We start from the raw sequence: 15,368 nt of genomic DNA, 5'->3' as shown, positions 1-15,368 counted from the left end.
GATGTGTTAGCTAAAAGTTCCATATCCTACAGACTGATATATTCCTCTGTACTTGCACCTTGGGGATTCATCAAAACCTGGCATAATAAGCAGCTTTCTACTGCCACAGACTGGACAGCGAAACAATTTAAAATATCCCAGAAAAAGAAAATAAGCATGCTTAATCAGAGCTTTCTGGACAGGAAGGACATTTGAGCAAGTGAGGAATAAGCACTGCTTTTGTTAATTTGCTTAGGCAGAATAGAGACTTCTGGGAAAAGGCCGAAATTACAGACACAGAAAATGGCTGCATCTATAGAGAACGCTAAGAAGTGTTGGCAGCTTTTCCTCTGACCCTGGCCACTTTTACAAGCAATCCTATGATAGTCAGCAGGACCCACCCTAAAAAGGAAGGGGCATCCACTTGGACCCTTTCCACCTTTTCTGATCGAGCCTGATTGAGCACTGATTGAGCAGATAAGCACATGTAATTCTCATTTCAGAAAGGTATTGGTTAGCTTGCTGCTAGCAGCTCAGTTATGTTATGATGTTAGAGGCTATGCAAGGAATGCTTTAGTCCAGCGATATGCAGTTTTTATTGCGCCTTGCATTCAGCAGGAAGATCTTTAGCTTGAATCTGTGGCCTAGGTATTCACCTTGGTATTTCTATTGGCACAAAGTGAAGGAGTATTTGAGAGAAAATGCACAATGTGTTTCTTATGTTGTTATGAACAACTTGTTACTCTTTCTCATTAAGCTTCAGCCACTGCAGAAATATATAAATAAGGGCTGACTTCCTGTAAGACGTGTCCAAAGCTGGGACGAAATAAAAGGAGACACTTGTAAATGATAGTGCTATCGTTTGAGAAAGGGTAAGTTGAGACTGACTTTCATGCGTATTCACAGACCAAGCATCATAAAGATACCAGCATGATCTTCATTGCGGGCTTAGAGCCGGCATTGGCTTTTGAGAGGTAAGAGGATTTTGAGGGCTCGTTGGTCTAGGGGTATGATTCTCGCTTTGGGTGCGAGAGGTCCCGGGTTCAAATCCCGGACGAGCCCTTTTCTTGGTACTCTTTTCAAGTTGTTTTGAAGTTTGCGTTTCAAAGCCAACATCAATTTTTTCTTTGCAGTAGTGGATAATTCTTTGCTAGAGTCTCATGCTTCAGCCCTGCCCAGTCTGAGCTAATACCAAACATCCGGTCTTGCATGGCATGTACGAGCGTTCAGCTAGGGATGTCGGGCAGGTTGCATGAATTAAATCTAAAGCCAGAGGCCCATGGAATAGCCAGTTCGGAGCAGTTTCATTACAGAAAAATCAACTGTAGGTATCTGTTTCTGTAGTGTAGTGGTTATCACGTTCGCCTCACACGCGAAAGGTCCCCGGTTCGAAACCGGGCAGAAACAGTTGTTATATTGTGTTGGCTACAATGTTGATAGGTGCCGTTTTGCCATGGAATTGTCCAAGCCCTGAAGATTATTTCATGCAATCTCGTTCCAAGAAAGGGAATTCTCTCAAAACACTAAAGTAATCGGCGTGTGGATGTATCTGTTGGTTCTCAGACCTTGCTTTCAAAAGAGCCCTGCAATCGGTTCGCTGCTCACCTAGAACAAGCATTAACATGAAGAATTGTTGGCACCAACAGGAATCCTATTTTAGTGGAGTGTTTCTGGCTTTGAGTGCAGAGGCCCTCGGCTCAATTCCAAGATGATCCTTCTCAAGGTGATGATACAAATGCATTGTCACCTTTACGTTTAATGTCAGAATCATTTATTTCCAGTTGGTGGTGTAAGAATGTTTGCAACAGTATGGCGATTTTTCCTAGCCATGCATGAATGAAAGCATATCACTCGCCTTTAGGTGTTTTTCTAATACATTGATATTTGCATCTTCCTTCCTAGCCTGCATGTTTGACTATCTTACAGGAAGCATGTAATAAGTATCACATCAGGGCCCTTCTTCTACTCAATTCACAACTGTTCTATCACGACATAGATAAGAAAGCTGCATCTGCTTTTGTTGTGTAGTGGTAATCAGGTTTACCTGACGTGTGAAAGCCCCATGCTTTGAAAGTACACAGTAACAAAGAAACCGATGACTTTTATAAAAAGGTGCCATGTGTGTCTCTTACTTTGCACAAAAAGTGCCAGAGATGACTTCATTTGCAGTCACTTGAAAAGTAGGGATTCTCCAATAAATGGTAAATGGTTGAAACAAATCTGAAGAAATGCATGACATACCTGTGTGTGTGTACGCATGTATGTATATATAGGGAGAGAGAGAGCGTCAATATAAACAGACTTTATTTCAATCAAGCTGTCTTTTCTATCCTTCAGGAGCAGAATGTTCTGATCATCAGCGCTCCAGAATGTAGTGTTTTCTTGGCAAGCATCACATATTGTGATGTGTTAGCTAAAAGTTCCATATCCTACAGACTGATATATTCCTCTGTACTTGCACCTTGGGGATTCATCAAAACCTGGCATAATAAGCAGCTTTCTACTGCTCACAGACTGGACAGCGAAACAATTTAAAATATCCCAGAAAAAGAAAATAAGCATGCTTAATCAGAGCTTTCTGGACAGGAAGGACATTTGAGCAAGTGAGGAATAAGCACTGCTTTTGTTAATTTGCATAGGCAGAATAGAGACTTCTGGGAAAAGGCCGAAATTACAGACACAGAAAATAACTGCATCTATAGAGAACGCTAAGAAGTGTTGGCAGCTTTTCCTCTGACCCTGGCCACTTTTACAAGCAATCCTATGATAGTCAGCAGGACCCGCCCTAAAAAGGAAGGGGCATCCACTTGGACCCTTTCCACCTTTTCTAAGTCTCGCCTGATCGAGCTTGATCGAGCACTGATTGAGCAGATAAGCACATGTAATTCTCATTTCAGAAAGGTATTGGTTAGCTTGCTGCTAGTAGCTCAGTTATGTTATGATGTTAGAGGCTATGCAAGGAATGCTTTAGTCCAGCGATATGCAATTTTTATTGCGCCTTGCATTCAGCAGGAAGATCTTTAGCTTGAATCTGTGGCCTAGGTATTCACCTTGGTATTTCTATTGGCACAAAGTGAAGGAGTATTTGAGAGAAAATGCACAATGTGTTTCTTATGTTGTTATGAACAACTTGTTACTCTTTCTCATTAAGCTTCAGCCACTGCAGAAATATATAAATAAGGGCTGACTTCCTGTAAGACGTGTCCAAAGCTGGGACGAAATAAAAGGAGACACTTGTAAATGATAGTGCTATCGTTTGAGAAAGGGTAAGTTGAGACTGACTTTCATGCGTATTCACAGACCAAGCATCATAAAGATACCAGCATGATCTTCATTGCGGGCTTAGAGCCGGCATTGGCTTTTGAGAGGTAAGAGGATTTTGAGGGCTCGTTGGTCTAGGGGTATGATTCTCGCTTTGGGTGCGAGAGGTCCCGGGTTCAAATCCCGGACGAGCCCTTTTCTTGGTACTCTTTTCAAGTTGTTTTGAAGTTTGCGTTTCAAAGCCAACATCAATTTTTTCTTTGCAGTAGTGGATAATTCTTTGCTAGAGTCTCATGCTTCAGCCCTGCCCAGTCTGAGCTCATACCAAACATCCTGTCTTGCATGGCATGTACGAGCGTTCAGCTAGGGATGTCGGGCAGGTTGCATGAATTAAATCTAAAGCCAGAGGCCCATGGAATAGCCAGTTCGGAGCAGTTTCATTACAGAAAAATCAACTGTAGGTATCTGTTTCTGTAGTGTAGTGGTTATCACGTTCGCCTCACACGCGAAAGGTCCCCGGTTCGAAACCGGGCAGAAACAGTTGTTATATTGTGTTGGCTACAATGTTGATAGGTGCCGTTTTGCCATGGAATTGTCCAAGCCCTGAAGATTATTTCATGCAATCTCGTTCCAAGGAAGGGAATTCTCTCAAAACACTAAAGTAATCGGCGTGTGGATGTATCTGTTGGTTCTCAGACCTTGCTTTCAAAAGAGCCCTGCAATCGGTTCGCTGCTCACCTAGAACAAGCATTAACATGAAGAATTGTTGGCACCAACAGGAATCCTATTTTAGTGGAGTGTTTCTGGCTTTGAGTGCAGAGGCCCTCGGCTCAATTCCAAGATGATCCTTCTCAAGGTGATGATACAAATGCATTGTCACCTTTACGTTTAATGTCAGAATCATTTATTTCCAGTTGGTGGTGTAAGAATGTTTGCAACAGTATGGCGATTTTTCCTAGCCATGCATGAATGAAAGCATATCACTCGCCTTTAGGTGTTTTTCTAATACATTGATATTTGCATCTTCCTTCCTAGCCTGCATGTTTGACTATCTTACAGGAAGCATGTAATAAGTATCACATCAGGGCCCTTCTTCTACTCAATTCACAACTGTTCTATCACGACATAGATAAGAAAGCTGCATCTGCTTTTGTTGTGTAGTGGTAATCAGGTTTACCTGACGTGTGAAAGCCCCATGCTTTGAAAGTACACAGTAACAAAGAAACCGATGACTTTTATAAAAAGGTGCCATGTGTGTCTCTTACTTTGCACAAAAAGTGCCAGAGATGACTTCATTTGCAGTCACTTGAAAAGTAGGGATTCTCCAATAAATGGTAAATGGTTGAAACAAATCTGAAGAAATGCATGACATACCTGTGTGTGTGTGTGTACGCATGTATGTATATATAGGGAGAGAGAGAGCGTCAATATAAACAGACTTTATTTCAATCAAGCTGTCTTTTCTATCCTTCAGGAGCAGAATGTTCTGATCATCAGCGCTCCAGAATGTAGTGTTTTCTTGGCAAGCATCACATATTGTGATGTGTTAGCTAAAAGTTCCATATCCTACAGACTGATATATTCCTCTGTACTTGCACCTTGGGGATTCATCAAAACCTGGCATAATAAGCAGCTTTCTACTGCTCACAGACTGGACAGCGAAACAATTTAAAATATCCCAGAAAAAGAAAATAAGCATGCTTAATCAGAGCTTTCTGGACAGGAAGGACATTTGAGCAAGTGAGGAATAAGCACTGCTTTTGTTAATTTGCATAGGCAGAATAGAGACTTCTGGGAAAAGGCCGAAATTACAGACACAGAAAATAACTGCATCTATAGAGAACGCTAAGAAGTGTTGGCAGCTTTTCCTCTGACCCTGGCCACTTTTACAAGCAATCCTATGATAGTCAGCAGGACCCACCCTAAAAAGGAAGGGGCATCCACTTGGACCCTTTCCACCTTTTCTAAGTCTCGCCTGATCGAGCTTGATCGAGCACTGATTGAGCAGATAAGCACATGTAATTCTCATTTCAGAAAGGTATTGGTTAGCTTGCTGCTAGCAGCTCAGTTATGTTATGATGTTAGAGGCTATGCAAGGAATGCTTTAGTCCAGCGATATGCAATTTTTATTGCGCCTTGCATTCAGCAGGAAGATCTTTAGCTTGAATCTGTGGCCTAGGTATTCACCTTGGTATTTCTATTGGCACAAAGTGAAGGAGTATTTGAGAGAAAATGCACAATGTGTTTCTTATGTTGTTATGAACAACTTGTTACTCTTTCTCATTAAGCTTCAGCCACTGCAGAAATATATAAATAAGGGCTGACTTCCTGTAAGACGTGTCCAAAGCTGGGACGAAATAAAAGGAGACACTTGTAAATGATAGTGCTATCGTTTGAGAAAGGGTAAGTTGAGACTGACTTTCATGCGTATTCACAGACCAAGCATCATAAAGATACCAGCATGATCTTCATTGCGGGCTTAGAGCCGGCATTGGCTTTTGAGAGGTAAGAGGATTTTGAGGGCTCGTTGGTCTAGGGGTATGATTCTCGCTTTGGGTGCGAGAGGTCCCGGGTTCAAATCCCGGACGAGCCCTTTTCTTGGTACTCTTTTCAAGTTGTTTTGAAGTTTGCGTTTCAAAGCCAACATCAATTTTTTCTTTGCAGTAGTGGATAATTCTTTGCTAGAGTCTCATGCTTCAGCCCTGCCCAGTCTGAGCTAATACCAAACATCCGGTCTTGCATGGCATGTACGAGCGTTCAGCTAGGGATGTCGGGCAGGTTGCATGAATTAAATCTAAAGCCAGAGGCCCATGGAATAGCCAGTTCGGAGCAGTTTCATTACAGAAAAATCAACTGTAGGTATCTGTTTCTGTAGTGTAGTGGTTATCACGTTCGCCTCACACGCGAAAGGTCCCCGGTTCGAAACCGGGCAGAAACAGTTGTTATATTGTGTTGGCTACAATGTTGATAGGTGCCGTTTTGCCATGGAATTGTCCAAGCCCTGAAGATTATTTCATGCAATCTCGTTCCAAGAAAGGGAATTCTCTCAAAACACTAAAGTAATCGGCGTGTGGATGTATCTGTTGGTTCTCAGACCTTGCTTTCAAAAGAGCCCTGCAATCGGTTCGCTGCTCACCTAGAACAAGCATTAACATGAAGAATTGTTGGCACCAACAGGAATCCTATTTTAGTGGAGTGTTTCTGGCTTTGAGTGCAGAGGCCCTCGGCTCAATTCCAAGATGATCCTTCTCAAGGTGATGATACAAATGCATTGTCACCTTTACGTTTAATGTCAGAATCATTTATTTCCAGTTGGTGGTGTAAGAATGTTTGCAACAGTATGGCGATTTTTCCTAGCCATGCATGAATGAAAGCATATCACTCGCCTTTAGGTGTTTTTCTAATACATTGATATTTGCATCTTCCTTCCTAGCCTGCATGTTTGACTATCTTACAGGAAGCATGTAATAAGTATCACATCAGGGCCCTTCTTCTACTCAATTCACAACTGTTCTATCACGACATAGATAAGAAAGCTGCATCTGCTTTTGTTGTGTAGTGGTAATCAGGTTTACCTGACGTGTGAAAGCCCCATGCTTTGAAAGTACACAGTAACAAAGAAACCGATGACTTTTATAAAAAGTTGCCATGTGTGTCTCTTACTTTGCACAAAAAGTGCCAGAGATGACTTCATTTGCAGTCACTTGAAAAGTAGGGATTCTCCAATAAATGGTAAATGGTTGAAACAAATCTGAAGAAATGCATGACATACCTGTGTGTGTGTGTGTACGCATGTATGTATATATAGGGAGAGAGAGAGCGTCAATATAAACAGACTTTATTTCAATCAAGCTGTCTTTTCTATCCTTCAGGAGCAGAATGTTCTGATCATCAGCGCTCCAGAATGTAGTGTTTTCTTGGCAAGCATCACATATTGTGATGTGTTAGCTAAAAGTTCCATATCCTACAGACTGATATATTCCTCTGTACTTGCACCTTGGGGATTCATCAAAACCTGGCATAATAAGCAGCTTTCTACTGCTCACAGACTGGACAGCGAAACAATTTAAAATATCCCAGAAAAAGAAAATAAGCATGCTTAATCAGAGCTTTCTGGACAGGAAGGACATTTGAGCAAGTGAGGAATAAGCACTGCTTTTGTTAATTTGCATAGGCAGAATAGAGACTTCTGGGAAAAGGCGGAAATTACAGACACAGAAAATGGCTGCATCTATAGAGAACGCTAAGAAGTTTTGGCAGCTTTTCCTCTGACCCTGGCCACTTTTACAAGCAATCCTATGATAGTCAGCAGGACCCACCCTAAAAAGGAAGGGGCATCCACTTGGACCCTTTCCACCTTTTCTAAGTCTCGCCTGATCGAGCCTAATTGAGCACTGATTGAGCAGATAAGCACATGTAATTCTCATTTCAGAAAGTTATTGGTTAGCTTGCTGCTAGCAGCTCAGTTATGTTATGATGTTAGAGGCTATGCAAGGAATGCTTTAGTCCAGCGATATGCAGTTTTTATTGCGCCTTGCATTCAACAGGAAGATCTTTAGCTTGAATCTGTGGCCTAGGTATTCACCTTGGTATTTCTATTGGCACAAAGTGAAGGAGTATTTGAGAGAAAATGCACAATGTGTTTCTTATGTTGTTATGAACAACTTGTTACTCTTTCTCATTAAGCTTCAGCCACTGCAGAAATATATAAATAAGGGCTGACTTCCTGTAAGACGTGTCCAAAGCTGGGACGAAATAAAAGGAGACACTTGTAAATGATAGTGCTATCGTTTGAGAAAGGGTAAGTTGAGACTGACTTTCATGCGTATTCACAGACCAAGCATCATAAAGATACCAGCATGATCTTCATTGCGGGCTTAGAGCCGGTATTGGCTTTTGAGAGGTAAGAGGATTTTGAGGGCTCGTTGGTCTAGGGGTATGATTCTCGCTTTGGGTGCGAGAGGTCCCGGGTTCAAATCCCGGACGAGCCCTTTTCTTGGTACTCTTTTCAAGTTGTTTTGAAGTTTGCGTTTCAAAGCCAACATCAATTTTTTCTTTGCAGTAGTGGATAATTCTTTGCTAGAGTCTCATGCTTCAGCCCTGCCCAGTCTGAGCTAATACCAAACATCCGGTCTTGCATGGCATGTACGAGCGTTCAGCTAGGGATGTCGGGCAGGTTGCATGAATTAAATCTAAAGCCAGAGGCCCATGGAATAGCCAGTTCGGAGCAGTTTCATTACAGAAAAATCAACTGTAGGTATCTGTTTCTGTAGTGTAGTGGTTATCACGTTCGCCTCACACGCGAAAGGTCCCCGGTTCGAAACCGGGCAGAAACAGTTGTTATATTGTGTTGGCTACAATGTTGATAGGTGCCGTTTTGCCATGGAATTGTCCAAGCCCTGAAGATTATTTCATGCAATCTCGTTCCAAGAAAGGGAATTCTCTCAAAACACTAAAGTAATCGGCGTGTGGATGTATCTGTTGGTTCTCAGACCTTGCTTTCAAAAGAGCCCTGCAATCGGTTCGCTGCTCACCTAGAACAAGCATTAACATGAAGAATTGTTGGCACCAACAGGAATCCTATTTTAGTGGAGTGTTTCTGGCTTTGAGTGCAGAGGCCCTCGGCTCAATTCCAAGATGATCCTTCTCAAGGTGATGATACAAATGCATTGTCACCTTTACGTTTAATGTCAGAATCATTTATTTCCAGTTGGTGGTGTAAGAATGTTTGCAACAGTATGGCGATTTTTCCTAGCCATGCATGAATGAAAGCATATCACTCGCCTTTAGGTGTTTTTCTAATACATTGATATTTGCATCTTCCTTCCTAGCCTGCATGTTTGACTATCTTACAGGAAGCATGTAATAAGTATCACATCAGGGCCCTTCTTCTACTCAATTCACAACTGTTCTATCACGACATAGATAAGAAAGCTGCATCTGCTTTTGTTGTGTAGTGGTAATCAGGTTTACCTGACGTGTGAAAGCCCCATGCTTTGAAAGTACACAGTAACAAAGAAACCGATGACTTTTATAAAAAGGTGCCATGTGTGTCTCTTACTTTGCACAAAAAGTGCCAGAGATGACTTCATTTGCAGTCACTTGAAAAGTAGGGATTCTCCAATAAATGGTAAATGGTTGAAACAAATCTGAAGAAATGCATGACATACCTGTGTGTGTGTGTGTACGCATGTATGTATATATAGGGAGAGAGAGAGCGTCAATATAAACAGACTTTATTTCAATCAAGCTGTCTTTTCTATCCTTCAGGAGCAGAATGTTCTGATCATCAGCGCTCCAGAATGTAGTGTTTTCTTGGCAAGCATCACATATTGTGATGTGTTAGCTAAAAGTTCCATATCCTACAGACTGATATATTCCTCTGTACTTGCACCTTGGGGATTCATCAAAACCTGGCATAATAAGCAGCTTTCTACTGCTCACAGACTGGACAGCGAAACAATTTAAAATATCCCAGAAAAAGAAAATAAGCATGCTTAATCAGAGCTTTCTGGACAGGAAGGACATTTGAGCAAGTGAGGAATAAGCACTGCTTTTGTTAATTTGCATAGGCAGAATAGAGACTTCTGGGAAAAGGCCGAAATTACAGACACAGAAAATAACTGCATCTATAGAGAACGCTAAGAAGTGTTGGCAGCTTTTCCTCTGACCCTGGCCACTTTTACAAGCAATCCTATGATAGTCAGCAGGACCCGCCCTAAAAAGGAAGGGGCATCCACTTGGACCCTTTCCACCTTTTCTAAGTCTCGCCTGATCGAGCTTGATCGAGCACTGATTGAGCAGATAAGCACATGTAATTCTCATTTCAGAAAGGTATTGGTTAGCTTGCTGCTAGCAGCTCAGTTATGTTATGATGTTAGAGGCTATGCAAGGAATGCTTTAGTCCAGCGATATGCAATTTTTATTGCGCCTTGCATTCAGCAGGAAGATCTTTAGCTTGAATCTGTGGCCTAGGTATTCACCTTGGTATTTCTATTGGCACAAAGTGAAGGAGTATTTGAGAGAAAATGCACAATGTGTTTCTTATGTTGTTATGAACAACTTGTTACTCTTTCTCATTAAGCTTCAGCCACTGCAGAAATATATAAATAAGGGCTGACTTCCTGTAAGACGTGTCCAAAGCTGGGACGAAATAAAAGGAGACACTTGTAAATGATAGTGCTATCGTTTGAGAAAGGGTAAGTTGAGACTGACTTTCATGCGTATTCACAGACCAAGCATCATAAAGATACCAGCATGATCTTCATTGCGGGCTTAGAGCCGGCATTGGCTTTTGAGAGGTAAGAGGATTTTGAGGGCTCGTTGGTCTAGGGGTATGATTCTCGCTTTGGGTGCGAGAGGTCCCGGGTTCAAATCCGGACGAGCCCTTTTCTTGGTACTCTTTTCAAGTTGTTTTGAAGTTTGCGTTTCAAAGCCAACATCAATTTTTTCTTTGCAGTAGTGGATAATTCTTTGCTAGAGTCTCATGCTTCAGCCCTGCCCAGTCTGAGCTAATACCAAACATCCGGTCTTGCATGGCATGTACGAGCGTTCAGCTAGGGATGTCGGGCAGGTTGCATGAATTAAATCTAAAGCCAGAGGCCCATGGAATAGCCAGTTCGGAGCAGTTTCATTACAGAAAAATCAACTGTAGGTATCTGTTTCTGTAGTGTAGTGGTTATCACGTTCGCCTCACACGCGAAAGGTCCCCGGTTCGAAACCGGGCAGAAACAGTTGTTATATTGTGTTGGCTACAATGTTGATAGGTGCCGTTTTGCCATGGAATTGTCCAAGCCCTGAAGATTATTTCATGCAATCTCGTTCCAAGAAAGGGAATTCTCTCAAAACACTAAAGTAATCGGCGTGTGGATGTATCTGTTGGTTCTTAGACCTTGCTTTCAAAAGAGCCCTGCAATCGGTTCGCTGCTCACCTAGAACAAGCATTAACATGAAGAATTGTTGGCACCAACAGGAATCCTATTTTAGTGGAGTGTTTCTGGCTTTGAGTGCAGAGGCCCTCGGCTCAATTCCAAGATGATCCTTCTCAAGGTGATGATACAAATGCATTGTCACCTTTACGTTTAATGTCAGAATCATTTATTTCCAGTTGGTGGTGTAAGAATGTTTGCAACAGTATGGCGATTTTTCCTAGCCATGCATGAATGAAAGCATATCACTCGCCTTTAGGTGTTTTTCTAATACATTGATATTTGCATCTTCCTTCCTAGCCTGCATGTTTGACTATCTTACAGGAAGCATGTAATAAGTATCACATCAGGGCCCTTCTTCTACTCAATTCACAACTGTTCTATCACGACATAGATAAGAAAGCTGCATCTGCTTTTGTTGTGTAGTGGTAATCAGGTTTACCTGACGTGTGAAAGCCCCATGCTTTGAAAGTACACAGTAACAAAGAAACCGATGACTTTTATAAAAAGGTGCCATGTGTGTCTCTTACTTTGCACAAAAAGTGCCAGAGATGACTTCATTTGCAGTCACTTGAAAAGTAGGGATTCTCCAATAAATGGTAAATGGTTGAAACAAATCTGAAGAAATGCATGACATACCTGTGTGTGTGTGTGTACGCATGTATGTATATATAGGGAGAGAGAGAGCGTCAATATAAACAGACTTTATTTCAATCAAGCTGTCTTTTCTATCCTTCAGGAGCAGAATGTTCTGATCATCAGCGCTCCAGAATGTAGTGTTTTCTTGGCAAGCATCACATATTGTGATGTGTTAGCTAAAAGTTCCATATCCTACAGACTGATATATTCCTCTGTACTTGCACCTTGGGGATTCATCAAAACCTGGCATAATAAGCAGCTTTCTACTGCTCACACACTGGACAGCGAAACAATTTAAAATATCCCAGAAAAAGAAAATAAGCATGCTTAATCAGAGCTTTCTGGACAGGAAGGACATTTGAGCAAGTAAGGAATAAGCACTGCTTTTGTTAATTTGCATAGGCAGAATAGAGACTTCTGGGAAAAGGCCGAAATTACAGACACAGAAAATAACTGCATCTATAGAGAACGCTAAGAAGTGTTGGCAGCTTTTCCTCTGACCCTGGCCACTTTTACAAGCAATCCTTTGATAGTCAGCAGGACCCACCCTAAAAAGGAAGGGGCATCCACTTGGACCCTTTCCACCTTTTCTAAGTCTCGCCTGATCGAGCTTGATCGAGCACTGATTGAGCAGATAAGCACATGTAATTCTCATTTCAGAAAGGTATTGGTTAGCTTGCTGCTAGCAGCTCAGTTATGTTATGATGTTAGAGGCTATGCAAGGAATGCTTTAGTCCAGCGATATGCAGTTTTTATTGCGCCTTGCATTCAACAGGAAGATCTTTAGCTTGAATCTGTGGCCTAGGTATTCACCTTGGTATTTCTATTGGCACAAAGTGAAGGAGTATTTGAGAGAAAATGCACAATGTGTTTCTTATGTTGTTATGAACAACTTGTTACTCTTTCTCATTAAGCTTCAGCCACTGCAGAAATATATAAATAAGGGCTGACTTCCTGTAAGACGTGTCCAAAGCTGGGACGAAATAAAAGGAGACACTTGTAAATGATAGTGCTATCGTTTGAGAAAGGGTAAGTTGAGACTGACTTTCATGCGTATTCACAGACCAAGCATCATAAAGATACCAGCATGATCTTCATTGCGGGCTTAGAGCCGGTATTGGCTTTTGAGAGGTAAGAGGATTTTGAGGGCTCGTTGGTCTAGGGGTATGATTCTCGCTTTGGGTGCGAGAGGTCCCGGGTTCAAATCCCGGACGAGCCCTTTTCTTGGTACTCTTTTCAAGTTGTTTTGAAGTTTGCGTTTCAAAGCCAACATCAATTTTTTCTTTGCAGTAGTGGATAATTCTTTGCTAGAGTCTCATGCTTCAGCCCTGCCCAGTCTGAGCTAATACCAAACATCCGGTCTTGCATGGCATGTACGAGCGTTCAGCTAGGGATGTCGGGCAGGTTGCATGAATTAAATCTAAAGCCAGAGGCCCATGGAATAGCCAGTTCGGAGCAGTTTCATTACAGAAAAATCAACTGTAGGTATCTGTTTCTGTAGTGTAGTGGTTATCACGTTCGCCTCACACGCGAAAGGTCCCCGGTTCGAAACCGGGCAGAAACAGTTGTTATATTGTGTTGGCTACAATGTTGATAGGTGCCGTTTTGCCATGGAATTGTCCAAGCCCTGAAGATTATTTCATGCAATCTCGTTCCAAGAAAGGGAATTCTCTCAAAACACTAAAGTAATCGGCGTGTGGATGTATCTGTTGGTTCTCAGACCTTGCTTTCAAAAGAGCCCTGCAATCGGTTCGCTGCTCACCTAGAACAAGCATTAACATGAAGAATTGTTGGCACCAACAGGAATCCTATTTTAGTGGAGTGTTTCTGGCTTTGAGTGCAGAGGCCCTCGGCTCAATTCCAAGATGATCCTTCTCAAGGTGATGATACAAATGCATTGTCACCTTTACGTTTAATGTCAGAATCATTTATTTCCAGTTGGTGGTGTAAGAATGTTTGCAACAGTATGGCGATTTTTCCTAGCCATGCATGAATGAAAGCATATCACTCGCCTTTAGGTGTTTTTCTAATACATTGATATTTGCATCTTCCTTCCTAGCCTGCATGTTTGACTATCTTACAGGAAGCATGTAATAAGTATCACATCAGGGCCCTTCTTCTACTCAATTCACAACTGTTCTATCACGACATAGATAAGAAAGCTGCATCTGCTTTTGTTGTGTAGTGGTAATCAGGTTTACCTGACGTGTGAAAGCCCCATGCTTTGAAAGTACACAGTAACAAAGAAACCGATGACTTTTATAAAAAGGTGCCATGTGTGTCTCTTACTTTGCACAAAAAGTGCCAGAGATGACTTCATTTGCAGTCACTTGAAAAGTAGGGATTCTCCAATAAATGGTAAATGGTTGAAACAAATCTGAAGAAATGCATGACATACCTGTGTGTGTGTGTGTACGCATGTATGTATATATAGGGAGAGAGAGAGCGTCAATATAAACAGACTTTATTTCAATCAAGCTGTCTTTTCTATCCTTCAGGAGCAGAATGTTCTGATCATCAGCGCTCCAGAATGTAGTGTTTTCTTGGCAAGCATCACATATTGTGATGTGTTAGCTAAAAGTTCCATATCCTACAGACTGATATATTCCTCTGTACTTGCACCTTGGGGATTCATCAAAACCTGGCATAATAAGCAGCTTTCTACTGCTCACAGACTGGACAGCGAAACAATTTAAAATATCCCAGAAAAAGAAAATAAGCATGCTTAATCAGAGCTTTCTGGACAGGAAGGACATTTGAGCAAGTGAGGAATAAGCACTGCTTTTGTTAATTTGCATAGGCAGAATAGAGACTTCTGGGAAAAGGCCGAAATTACAGACACAGAAAATAACTGCATCTATAGAGAACGCTAAGAAGTGTTGGCAGCTTTTCCTCTGACCCTGGCCACTTTTACAAGCAATCCTATGATAGTCAGCAGGACCCGCCCTAAAAAGGAAGGGGCATCCACTTGGACCCTTTCCACCTTTTCTAAGTCTCGCCTGATCGAGCTTGATCGAGCACTGATTGAGCAGATAAGCACATGTAATTCTCATTTCAGAAAGGTATTGGTTAGCTTGCTGCTAGCAGCTCAGTTATGTTATGATGTTAGAGGCTATGCAAGGAATGCTTTAGTCCAGCGATATGCAATTTTTATTGCGCCTTGCATTCAGCAGGAAGATCTTTAGCTTGAATCTGTGGCCTAGGTATTCACCTTGGTATTTCTATTGGCACAAAGTGAAGGAGTATTTGAGAGAAAATGCACAATGTGTTTCTTATGTTGTTATGAACAACTTGTTACTCTTTCTCATTAAGCTTCAGCCACTGCAGAAATATATAAATAAGGGCTGACTTCCTGTAAGACGTGTCCAAAGCTGGGACGAAATAAAAGGAGACACTTGTAAATGATAGTGCTATCGTTTGAGAAAGGGTAAGTTGAGACTGACTTTCATGCGTATTCACAGACCAAGCATCATAAAGATACCAGCATGATCTTCATTGCGGGCTTAGAGCCGGCATTGGCTTTTGAGAGGTAAGAGGATTTTGAGGGCTCGTTGGTCTAGG

At 41.8% G+C, this 15,368-nt stretch overlaps 6 non-coding genes across 6 annotated transcripts; all 6 read left to right on the top strand.

Moving 5' to 3' along the window:
• The first annotated feature begins 1,313 nt into the window (after positions 1-1,313).
• TRNAV-CAC (transfer RNA valine (anticodon CAC)) lies at positions 1,314-1,386 on the top strand. Its single transcript has one exon. It is a non-coding gene; the product is annotated as a tRNA-Val (tRNA).
• A 2,321-nt stretch (positions 1,387-3,707) lies between these two features.
• TRNAV-CAC (transfer RNA valine (anticodon CAC)) lies at positions 3,708-3,780 on the top strand. The gene has a single exon. It is a non-coding gene; the product is annotated as a tRNA-Val (tRNA).
• A 2,325-nt stretch (positions 3,781-6,105) lies between these two features.
• Positions 6,106-6,178, top strand: TRNAV-CAC (transfer RNA valine (anticodon CAC)). The gene has a single exon. It is a non-coding gene; the product is annotated as a tRNA-Val (tRNA).
• A 2,325-nt stretch (positions 6,179-8,503) lies between these two features.
• TRNAV-CAC (transfer RNA valine (anticodon CAC)) lies at positions 8,504-8,576 on the top strand. The gene has a single exon. It is a non-coding gene; the product is annotated as a tRNA-Val (tRNA).
• Positions 8,577-10,900: 2,324 nt separating this feature from the next.
• Positions 10,901-10,973, top strand: TRNAV-CAC (transfer RNA valine (anticodon CAC)). Its single transcript has one exon. It is a non-coding gene; the product is annotated as a tRNA-Val (tRNA).
• Positions 10,974-13,298: 2,325 nt separating this feature from the next.
• TRNAV-CAC (transfer RNA valine (anticodon CAC)) lies at positions 13,299-13,371 on the top strand. Its single transcript has one exon. It is a non-coding gene; the product is annotated as a tRNA-Val (tRNA).
• Positions 13,372-15,368: the final 1,997 nt, after the last annotated feature.

The sequence above is a fragment of the Triturus cristatus genome, chromosome 8 (genome assembly GCF_964204655.1).
Source record: "Triturus cristatus chromosome 8, aTriCri1.1, whole genome shotgun sequence".
Classification (NCBI taxonomy): domain Eukaryota; kingdom Metazoa; phylum Chordata; class Amphibia; order Caudata; family Salamandridae; genus Triturus; species Triturus cristatus.
The sequence above is the reverse complement of the archived record's forward strand: the minus strand, read 5'-3'. Positions and strand labels throughout refer to the sequence as shown.